This window comes from Aegilops tauschii, chromosome 2 (assembly GCF_002575655.3).
Source record: "Aegilops tauschii subsp. strangulata cultivar AL8/78 chromosome 2, Aet v6.0, whole genome shotgun sequence".
NCBI lineage: Eukaryota > Viridiplantae > Streptophyta > Magnoliopsida > Poales > Poaceae > Aegilops > Aegilops tauschii.
Window position 1 is genome coordinate 451,531,304 of NC_053036.3, and position 8,976 is coordinate 451,540,279.

Here is an 8,976-nt window from a genome sequence, read left to right on the forward strand (position 1 = left end):
TTCAGCTGGGTATACTTCTTCTCTTTCAGTCCCTCCAACATAGCACGCAGCCTTGCTTCCTCCCTGATTTTTCCTTCAGAGACCGGAGCCTTCATACACCTCTCCAGGTCACCCCGAGCCTTCTTTATTCTCCCATCTAATTCTCCCACTACTTCTCTACTCCATACACTTATATCCTTGGCAACACTTTGAAGGCCTCGGGTGACACCACTCCCCCCCTCCTTGATAACTTCTCTCCCACGCTTTTCTTATGATATCCTCACACCCATCTTCCTGCAGCCAACGTGCTTCAAACCTGAAGTTACGGTCTCCCCTCTTCCACCCTTTCTCCGTCCCCTCAAGATGCACCACCACCGGTCTATGGTCGGAATGTCGCGGCTCACCATTCACCACCGCATAATTTGGAAAGGCCGTGCACCGGTCATTGTTTGCGGTGGCCCGGTCCAACCTTTCACATATATATGTTCGCATTTCCTTTCTATGATTTCTCCAAGTATACAGGTCACCTTCAAACCCAATATCTCTCAGCTCACAAAAGTTCAATGCTTGGCGAAAATCATCGAGGTAACGTTGCGGTCGGTCAGCACCTCCAAGCTTCTCGCTACTTGTCAGAACTTCATTGAAATCGCCAAGGCACAGCCACGGGTGTCCACCTTGGTGTTGCTGTTTCAGAATGCGCATCATCTTCCACATCTCCTTCTTTCTCTCCATGGCCGATTCTCCATAAACCCCCGTGAGGCGCCACACCAGCCCATCCTCCCTTGTGATATCCACATCCACATGCCTCCTACCGTATGATCTGAGAGAAACATTCAACTCCTTCCGCCAAAACAATGCCACTCCCCTACCACTACTTTCGTCCTTCCACGCTACCATGTTGACGAGCCCCAACAACCACCTAAACCTCCCCAGCTGCTTCTCCTCCATCCGTGTTTCACAAAGGAACAAAACATCGGGATCCTCCACTCTCCCCAATTCGAGAAGAGAGCGAACTGCCGGGCCATTCCCGAGTCCCCGGCAGTTCCAGCTGATGATTTTCATTGCGTCCAGCGGGGCTGCTCCGGCAGCCCGGCCGATATATCTGTAGCATTTTGTGCATTTGCTGGCACACTCTGTCCTCCCTTCATGTTCTGAGCAACCATCTGGCCCTCGATCCCCTCCCCACACCCCCTCTTGGCACTCGCCTCCTCATCAACATCCATCTCCCCCACTCCTCTCTTTCCCAGCTTCACCTCCAGACTCTCCTGCGATCCCTGCTTCTCCGGTCGGTTCTTCCGTTTGAATCTACCACCCTTGCCCTTCATCCCGCTGCCCTCCGCCACCTCCCCTCCTGCCTTCATTGCATCTCCTCCCACTGCATTCTCCGTCATTGCACCCTCTCCTTCTTTAGCTGGTGTCACTTGAGTCTCCCCACCCGGAGTATTAACAATCTGAGCTTGGTCGATGGCCATCTTATTCTGTTCCGGGGCTTGCAGTTCGACTCGGGCCTTCGTAAACTGAATGCTTTTTGTAGCTTTGCTTCCTGCTAGCTCTCCCACGTTAGCAGCAATCTTCAGTGGGCTTGTCACCTCCTTCTCCTCACCCTTTGTATCCTGACCGCTATCTTTTGATGTTGTATCTTCCTTCCTCCAGGATGCAGCATTACTATCTGAGCCTCTTGATCTCTTCCCCCATCCATACTGCCTCCTCCTCTCATGGCTACCTTCACTCCCACCATAGCTTCTGCTGCCCTAACCTCTCCCGTACGCGACTACCTCTGTCCTCTTCTTGTTCTCCTCCACCCTCAGCCATGGCCCATATTGCGGCGCTTCTCCTTTTGGAGGCTTCATCGCGCATTCCTTCTCCCCGTGCCCGATCACACCACAGGTATAGCAAAAATCCGGCATATATTCATATTCGAACCGGCACCATAGTAAGCCCTTCTTCTTCGTCGTCTTCTGGCACTCCTCTTCCCCTTCCATCGCAACCTCCCCTACCTTCTCCCCCTCCCTCTTATCCCTGTCCAGCACAAATCCCCTCATTAGAGGTTCCTTGATATTCAATTTGACCTTCAACCTAAGATATTTTCCTATAGCCTTCCCATCAGGACCGACATCCACGTCTACCAGCTCATGAAATTCTGCCCCGATCCGCTCTCCCGTGGCTCTATTCATTTGACCAAGAGGAAGGCCAAAGACACGGAGCCACATAGGAATGAGCTTGAATTCATATTCATCCACCGTTTTGTCTGGGTCAAATTCCTCCATTACCAGGAGCTCCTTGTCAAACCACCATGGCCCCTCCTCCAAAGCTCTCCTCCATCCAGACGCCTGTCGGAACGTGAACAAAAAGACATTCGTCTCCAACTCCTTGCAATCTAGCCCTTTGATCGGGCACCAGATTCGTCCCAACGTTTGACCTACCACACCAGCATGCGCTGGCTTCTCCGAGAACAGTTTTCCAATCGCTTGAGGATCCTCCGGTGCCCACTCGCAAGCCTTCCCCTTCTCCGCTTCCCCAATCTTGAGCCCCCTTCTCTCCGCCGCCGACAATTTCAAGCCTCTCATCAGCCCTTCCACGTCCTCCATCGCTCCTTACTCCTGCCTTGACGAACCTGACTCAAAACCCTAGGGACTGACCGTGGTGTACGACTGCGATCCCTAGCTCGCAGAAGGCTTATGGTGGCTGGGGTGGTCGTGATGATGTGGTGGCGCGATCTGCCCCGATGGTGGATCCTTGGATGCAAGATCGGCAGAGGCGGCATTGCAATCTTCCTACCGAGAACAGGGTTCCCAGCGAGATCGGGATCGCCAGAAAATCGCCTCTCCGTAAATTACGCTAACCGCCACCTCTAGGGGGCGGACTTCCCCAATTTGGTTTTCATGTTGGGCTGCTTTGGTTTGGTTGAAATGGGTTGACTCCCTATTGTAATTTAGTTTGGTGTGGGCTTCTGTAATTAATAAATTGGGTTGGTTTGGTCTGGACAGAAACAAATTGGTCTCAGATTGTTTAAGTCCATGGATAAAAACTAGTCTAGCGACCAGTTTGACCCCAACCGTCACGCGAGACATGACTCACACCCGGTCTGCGCCTGGTAGAACTTGTTCATGCAGAACACGAGGAGCCCAAAGCCGAAGCCTTCGACCATGCCGTTGACAATGGAGATGGCCGTGAGCTCGACATTGCTGATGTGGCCGACGAAGGCGACGACGACGAAGTCGATGAGGAACTTGAAGACCCCGTTCAGGATCATCGGCCCAGCGATCTGCCAAAGGGTCGTGCACACGTCCGGCAAGGTCTTGCAGCCGGCCACGTGTCATCGTCTCCGCGGCCGGTGCCATCATCTGCTCTTCCAGTGCACGCACGGACTGCGTACACTGAAGCTCCTCACACCAAGCTAGCGGTCGTTCATATGTGCCTCACACAACCTTTCGTAGTTCTGTACGTACATGTTAAGTTTGGGGTCCAAGTATTCCAGTGGCTGACCGACCCATGGTTTGAAACTTTGGGTTCAAACTGTATGTAGAAAATGGTCTGGATGGATTTGGCTTGAAAATACATCCAGTTTGGATTAGTTTGGATTGTAGCATTTTCAATTTGGTCTGGTTTGGTTTGATCACTGGAATTATACATGTATGGGTTGGTCTGGGTTTAGTTTGGATTACAAACTATTCCCAGGTTTATCCGTGGATATTAGTTGTATGGTAAATATGTTGAGTGTTCATCATTTGAGTAGTCTAGGTCGTCAGATTGACATAGTTTGATGTCGAGATTAGTTGGATCTTTTTTAGTCCTTTTTATTTTGGCAAATAGATATATAGATTTGTGTGGTTTTACAACTACTAGGGATGTGTTTGGTTCGTCGTTGGTAATAGATAACTCTAGATTATGTTTGTTTTGGTTGAGCCGTAATCCATTTACACGGTAACAGATCCCATCCTACAAGAAAATTGATTTCGTCCAAAATCAGATGTAATGGAAAACGGCATCACGTGTTACCAGTTATCTCTCCTCGTGATTTCTTCTCCGTGAGTCAGTAACAAACTCCAGCAAAAGCTTAGCCGCCCTGATTTCCTCCTTTCTAAGCCTGACGAAATCGATGAGGCGGAGCTGCTGGGGCATGGTGGCGCACCAATGAGGCCGAGAGAGGGAACGACCATGGCCCTGTCGTCAAATGATGGAGACGAGCACTTGCATGCTGGCTCAATGCCATCGCAGCAACTCTAGACATCGCACAAATGACACCTCTTTGTTGCTTCACATGTGGGCATCGTCTCCAGCTGTAGCAGACCACGTCGCATGTCTCTCCAAGTCAGATGAGCCAACCTGCAGTCACGACAATGATGACGAGTCGCTCGGCCAGCTCCACCATGTCGTCATTCGAACGACACCTCGACACTAACCTCAAGCTCTCCATCGGCACTGGCACAACAGCTGCTGCAACCTGGAGCCTCCGCCATGTAGAAGGGGGTGAGACGTGAGAGCACTGGCATCCTTTCAGTTAATAAACAAAAACTGAGATATGTGTAATTGATTACGTTACATCCCAATTAACCAAACAGGTTCCATTTTTCATCCATTTCGTTTACATTAACAATGTTATCTAATTACGTTTACATTTACATTCCTTTTCCAAACACCTCCTAAGAGTAACTCCATATATGACAGGTCCATGAATGATGAAAATGAACACAAGAAAAAAGAATTGGCAAAACTTGTTGAGTATCGCTTGGAGTTAGAAGAAATCCACTACTTGCAAAGATAAAGAACCGGGATTGAGAAATGGTGACCGCAACACTGCATCTTTTTCAAGCTTTTGCATCATCTAGGAGAAGGAAGAATTAGTGAAAAAATAATAAAGAATGGTAATGATGACGTTTTGGAAGCTATGGCAGCATTAAGATCACACATCCAGAATTACTTCATTAATCTTTTTACATTAGAGGTGCGGCAAAGTGAACCCGTATATTATTTAGAAACTCAAAACCAAGGTATCGGATCAAATGAATGATGTATTGATGGCACCATTCACTCGGGATGATGTTTTTATGCAGTTTTTAGCATTGATGGTTTCAAGGCACGAGGTGAATGGGCTTCATGCAATTTTCTTTAAGAAGTTCTGGCATATATTTGGGAGATGTGATTACTCAAGTGGTGTTGTTTGCTATTAACTCAAGACAAATACTGGCTCAATGGAATGATACCTCTATTGTTCTTATACCTAAGATTGAATCTCCTAAGCTGGTAACGCAATATAGGCCTATTAGCTTATACAATGTGCTTTATAAATTTATCTCAAAGATGCTGCCATCAAGATTGAAAATTAGTCTGCCAGACATTTTCTCTCCTACCCAAAGTGCCTTTGTACCCGTCAGACTTATCACTGATAACATCCTTAATGCTTATGAGTGTGTCCATAAGATTAAAAACAAAAGATCTCGGCAAGCAGGATTATGTGTAGTGAAGTTGGATATGCACAAGGGTTATGACCATGTATAATGACTTTTCTCGAGGAGCATGGTGTAGATATTTTGGTTCCATGAACAATGCTGAGCGACTAGTATAGAATCTGCACATCAGGTGCAAAAATAGAAAAATGATTCTGGACCGTTGAATTTGGGACGTATGGCACAGATCGAAGCGGAGGGGCCTGTACTCATAAGTATATGATTTTGTGCAAAAATGTCCCTTCGCTCCCCACTAATCTGCTTCAGGTCCTTCTTCTTCAAACGACTGATCTCCGTATAGCTCTCCTGTTTCCCTATTGCTCGTCGACGGTGGCGGCTGCACAGATCTGGTGCTTACCTGGTGGACGACGACTACTCCCTGGGCAGTTGCTCCCTGCCTCCTCCCCCTCCCACTCCGGCTTCCAGGTCTCTTGGCTCCATCTACTGCGCATCCCGACGACGCGTTGCACATCCTCGTCAGGGACCGGGCCGCCGCCGCCACGGTCTCCTCCACCCCGATGACCACGGGCTCCCCACCAGCTCAGCTGCCCATTTGTACCTTTCCGGCGCCAAGCTGGTAGTGGTCGAGTGGGCGGTGGTGCCTCCACGGTCGCCTCCTCCCTGGTACTCCTAGATCCAGCAGTATCTCACCGTAGGCAAGCTGGTGGTGCTCGATCTGCTCGCCTTCTTTGCCTTGCAGGCTCAGCATCAAGGTCAGCACCGTTTCTCCAACTCCCCTCCCCCTCTCCCTCCTACAGATTTCTCTCTAATCATCTAATGGCTTCTCCCCTCTCATGTGCTGCTTAGTACTGTATTTACCAGTGAACAACTTGTATGGCTTTGACTGGTTTCATTATTTTTTAAACACAACATGTTGTTTGTTGTTGTATGATATCCAAAAACACATTGGTCTGAAGATCGCACATTGTCAACAAGTGTCATCATAGCTCATATTTGTACTGTGACATGTTCAAGAAGTAGCATATCCATCTCTTTCACGTGACTGGCAACCACAACCCCTTTTAGAAGACTCAAAATCACATCAAGCTTAATTAGAATTCATCTCTCATTCACATTTTCTATCTCTGGTTGAAACGACGGACCTGTACAACTCTCTCTTGTGTGCTTTAGCCACTGATTGGAACGTAGTTTTTCTGCCCAGTAAACTGGTAAGGTATACATCCGTAAAATAAAATGGGCGGCCTTTAATTATGTGACTGGTTAGTCGTTTCAGGTCGTATTTTTTTACACCGGTTTTGCTAAATACACCTATATTCCGCGGTTTTGAAAACACTGCTCTGGCCGTCATTTCTCGCCTGGCATTCATCTCTCTCTATCGATCGACAGTACGAGCGGAGCATCGCCGGACGAAGCCACGGGCAACACGACGAGGCATCGGCGACACTGACTGCGGGATTGACACCGTCTCCGCAGGTCCCTGATGTGGGTGCACCGCACTGCTTGGCGGTGCAAGGCCGGAGCTCCTGCCGACCATCAGGTTGAGGTGGCGAGGAGCAGGTGGCATGCAGACTGAATTAGGCGGAGAGCGCAGGCACTCGAAGACGCGACTCCTGAATGACGGCTTGACCATGGCGGTCGACAATCTGAAAATATCACCGGTAAAATACTGGTTGCTTCTATGGGATAATAAAATACACCGGTAAACTATTTACAGGCGTATACAAGGCCTCCAATTGGGGTCTTAAGGAGGTAAATAATTCTACTTGCTGTTAAACCCTCGCTGATTCTCCATAGAAAAACTTTTAAGGTTCTGAACTTGTTAGTGAAATTATGATTGAAGCAAGATTTTTTTAGAATCTCTAGTCTCTAAATACAAGAGCAGAAAATGGTTCTCTTCCATGTATTTGACTCATGTTTTTTGCTTTGGATCTGTGTGCGGACTTGCCTTTGTGCCGTCGTAATATGTTTATTTGTTTGTTGCTGTTAGAGTTTCAATTTACTTTTTTTGAACCAAAATTTGTGGGCAGTAATAAGGAAGTGCTGGCATTGCAATGTCATATCAGTGCTCCAGAGAAGTGTTCCTTTTTAGTTTTAACCATGCATTTTTTAAATTAATACTTGGTGACCAATGGAATCAATCAGAATAACAACTTCAGTGTAATGAAGGATAAAGCATTTTTACTTTCAGCTCCTCCCCGTGCTTGTGATGGATTGGTCCATTATCTGTTAATTTCTGCATAACAAAATGAAGGACTGGATGGTAAGCTTAACATTATCATCTCTCTAGTTAGACAATCACAGTGGTAAAAATAATTTGGGGGATAAGAATATTTTTTTGTGCTAGCAGCGAGCAGATATGTTCCTGCTAGTACAATGTATTGTTGATGCATATTCATTTCATTAGTTCATGAGGAAATACTTTAGGTGCCCTTGCACGTCTTGTACTCAAACTGAATAATTTGTTTGGTGTCATCTTTTCCAGAACATGAAGACTGAAGAGCAAGAAGCACTATAACTGGAGGCAAGAAGGGAGTATTTTTTCTTTCATGTGCTATCAAGATAACAAACCCGATGCAAGTTTTGGTAGCAATGTTTATTCAGCGGGCATCATTTCAGTCCTTCATTCTCAGGCTGCTGTTCATGTACACCATGTCATGTTTGTCTAGCCGAATTAAGATAGATGACATGCACTCAAATATTTCTGCCCAGGATGATCCACTTAGACATGTATTCAGAAATTTGTGTGTCTTGTCATGTATTCAGAAATTGGTGCTTGACATGTACTCTCATATTTGTGTTTGGGGTGGTCCAGCATGGGATGAACTAGTACAAGCAACTATTGTATAATTTGGGCATCAACGATGTGAAGATTTGAAATTGGGATAAAACGATTGGATATGAGAAAGTTGGGGTTCTTACTGCAAAAGTCATGTTTTACATCTAACTGGCAGTAGGGGGGTTTTCGTGAAATGTACAATAAGTTGTCTGAGATGCCTCCACTCCAATCGTCCATATTCAATCCAACAGCCCAGGTTTCTTTTTCTATTCTTCTACCATAAGCTCAGCTTTTATACTAGTTGCTCCCTGAACAATGGATCAAAATGATGATGGCATTGTTAGCTCATCGAGGTATAAAGTGGTATTTAATTCTCAAGAGATGGGTATTTTCACCCCCTCCGAGAGGTATTAGGCAGGGGAGATCCCCTCTCCCTTTATTTTTTTCCTTCTTTGAGCAGAAGGTCTTTCTAGTATGTTGTAGTATGAGGAAGTTGGTGGCATGGATGGGACTAGAGTGTGTAGAAATGCACCATCTGTATCACACCTTTTTATTTGACAGTGATTCTCTAATTCTCCTGAGAGCTGATGTGTTAAATGCAACCTCCTTACAACATGTACTAGACACCTATTGTCAAAGTTCAGGACAAATGGTTAGTTTGGCAAAGTCAAGTATGTTCTTTTAGTCCAAATACCAATGTCAATTCTAGAGTCGAGATTGCCAAGTTCTTCATGTCGATACTGAAGCATTATCAGATAAATACATAGGACCGCCAGCTATGGTGGGGCCTGATAGAAGTGATTGTTTCAAGCA

General features: G+C 46.6%; 1 long non-coding RNA gene across 1 annotated transcript; it reads left to right on the top strand.

Annotated features, from left to right (window-relative positions):
* Positions 1–5,680: 5,680 nt before the first annotated feature.
* On the top strand, positions 5,681–8,313 carry LOC120973574 (uncharacterized). Its single transcript, XR_005768710.3, has 3 exons — positions 5,681–6,139; positions 6,774–7,136; positions 7,870–8,313. It is a non-coding gene; the product is annotated as an uncharacterized lncRNA (long non-coding RNA).
* The last annotated feature ends 663 nt before the right edge of the window (positions 8,314–8,976 follow it).